Source organism: Phalaenopsis equestris, unplaced genomic scaffold, assembly GCF_001263595.1.
Source record: "Phalaenopsis equestris unplaced genomic scaffold, ASM126359v1 Scaffold000060, whole genome shotgun sequence".
NCBI classification, from domain to species: Eukaryota; Viridiplantae; Streptophyta; class Magnoliopsida; order Asparagales; family Orchidaceae; genus Phalaenopsis; species Phalaenopsis equestris.
The window spans coordinates 133,280-136,477 of record NW_018164502.1 but is presented as its reverse complement, the minus strand read 5'-3'; positions in this window follow the sequence as shown (position 1 = coordinate 136,477).

Genomic DNA, 3,198 nt, shown 5'->3' with positions numbered 1-3,198 from the left:
AATTAGGTCAAATTTATTGCATTTTATGAATTTTTTTAATTATAAGGAATTTGATATGTTGGCTTAATTTACTTTAATATCTTAATACTTTGCGATAAAAAGGACTAATGACTTATGTGTAAGATACGATAAGAGTGCATAACTTATAATACTTGTCTTTTCTTTCTCTCATCCGGTGTTTATAAAATTTTTTTTCCCGTTAACGTAGGCGATCAATTTAACATCAAATCATGTAAATCCTATTTTGATTGTTGTTGTATGAGTTTGTCGGCATTATTTTTACATAATAATTGATATCAGAGTTTTTGTTCTAAAAAACTTCTTCAGAAAACTTCTTTTAAAAGAAAATGGATCTTTGGGAAGAAAGGAAAATCCAATTTCTGATAGGAAAGAAAAAAAAAAGTCAAAAGCTTCTCATTTCCGGAATACACACAAAATAGGAAAGAGAGAGAATTTTGGAAAAGGAAAAAAAAATAATAATAAGGAAACAAAAAAGACAATTTTTTTTTATTTTCTGAAAGCTTTTTTTTCAGTTTTTTTTTTTTGTTCTCATTTTTTTTTTCTAGATATTCTGCTAGAGGATTTTTTTAAAGAAATTTTAATAGTGGAAACAAGAAAATATAGAACGACGTTAGGTTATTCAACGCTCATTATGATAGTTAAAATATCAATTTATTAGATTGTTACGTCTTATCAAAATCAATGTGACAAAATTTGACAGCAAAAGAAATTTTGACATGTGACAATGCAAGGTGATGGTTGTGATGTGCTCTCTAAATCTAGAGGGAATCTTGAATAATAATGAATGTTCTAAAGAGAAGTCAGGGAGAGATTCATTACAGATAAACACAGGTGTTTGTTGTTTGATTCAAAATTGTTTGACCCATAATACAAATATAAGGCGATAATAGAGGCTTCTGCAGGAAAATTGTGGAGGATGTTGAAACACAAATAACTAACGAATAACTTCGAGAATTGTCTCCATATGAAGCATTTACTCTGCATATTTTGGATTAGATAGGAGATTACTATTAATGAGCACTTCAATGACTTTACAAAATTGTTAGTAGATTTATTAAATTTTGATTAGGAGGTTAAAGATGAAGATGATGCACTAATTCTGTTAAATTTGCTCCCACAAGAGTACAAAAATTTCACTATGACACTAATTTATGGGAAGGAGATTTTGGAATATGGCGAAATGAATACAACACATATGAATCAGGAGTTTCATCAAAGGGATAAGAAGTTCGTAAAGATGGAGTCAGCCGAGGCACTTACACTCCAACTTGACAGATTTGAGAGGAAGAATAATTATTGAGCGAAGAAAAGTGTCATCGACAACACTTCTCAAAAGTGGGGCAAGTTTCGTGAGCGCAACTTTTGGGAAAAATCAATCTGTTTTATGTGCAAAGACTAATCATTGGAAGAAAAATTATCTGAAAACTAAAGAAGGGGAAAAATGTTGCATCTGAGGCAAATGTTAAATCACTTGGAAGACTTTCGGGCACATTTGAAAAGTAAAATGAATGTTGAATACAACAATACTATAGATGAATGGAGCGTCTTGACAAGACAAATCCTACAAGCCCAAAATCGATCAATTCTGACATCGTTAAGATACTTAAATATCCATTAAATGTCGTCAGATCGAAGAAAGCTATTCGGACATTCCAATCATATTAGCTCATATTCATGCATTAATTGCACTCAAAATACTATAAATAGAGTCCTACCCCTCTTATGAGGGAAAAAAATGAGCTAGAGATATGAGAGAAAGCTTGAAGCTTTGGGGATGACCTGAAGTTCAACACCATTACCGTCGACCGCTGCAAACCACAACTGACCTTTGTTGACTATCATTGACTTTCGTTGATTGTCGTTGACCACCGTCGACCACCATCAACCTTTATCTACCTCTGTCGATCGTCGTTGCTTGCTGCCAATCTCCGTCGACCACCGCCGACCACTATCAGATCACCGTCAGCCATCGTCGACCACCAACAACTGCACACCACCAATCGATATTGGTTGTCGTTTGTTCCTAGCAACAAATTCATAAGCACGTTAATGTTGTAACTTGGGAAACCTAATAATCATTTTCACTCTTTGGGACAAGTGGTTACAACTGCATTCATATTTTTATAGTGAAACTCTTCTGATCAATCATTCCCTACAGTTTTCTCCCTTTTCACATAAAAATTTCTGTCATTATTACTTATTTTCTCTATTCTGAGTGTGCGTTGAATCTTTGTACCACACAAAAACGGTAATCTACTACTCTACTAAGGCAAATTTTCTAGCACACATTAGTGGGTAGTTATGTAAATGTGCATATTAAATTTTGTATCTTTATATCTACTAACGGGGTGTTTGACTTCAATTAGGATTTAAGTTAAAATGAATTTGGTAAATCCTAAAAATCCTTATTTATCAAATTTGATATAATGTTTGGTTCAATTATTGATATATTTTGTTGCGTTTGACTTAAATTTATTGAACTAGTTTTTTTTAGAACACTAAGGGTCTGTTTGGGGCAGTTTATAAGTGCGGACGACGTTTTCAAAACGCCGCCGTATTGTTTAGTTTGCACGTTTCACCGGCTTATCTGAAACTGTATTTGGTTTTTTACACTAAACACAGGCTGCAGGTCAACCCCTGCGGCCGACCTGCGAGCTGAGTTTCAGGATAAGCAACCTATCTTGAAATGCACAAGCTGCCCCAAACGGAACCTAAATCTACTAAATATAACTGATAAGTGAATTTAAGAGGGAGAACAAATAAAAATTGATTTAACTTAGGGAAAATATATTTAATGTTTTTATGATATTTATTAGATATAAGTTAAATTTAACTTAAATACACACGACCCCTAATAAAAGTATATAATGCAGTGGAAAGCGCCTAACGACCGATATATCGATGGTCTGCCCTCCGACGATCAAAAAATTATTTCATATGGATCGGACACCGTGCCCGATCCAGACTTTAAATCACCTGATCTACGATCCCGATGTATTTCGATTGGCACCACCTATTTTATTTTATTTTTTTTAAACGAAAATAATCCCGTCGACTCAATAATTTCTCCCGAAAATCAACCTCGGTCCATTTTTTTTCTTCTTAATCGCCGCACAACACCTCGCTTCAGTCCTCGAAAAGGTTTTTTCTCGCTGTTTGGACGAGGAGCGGGGTAAT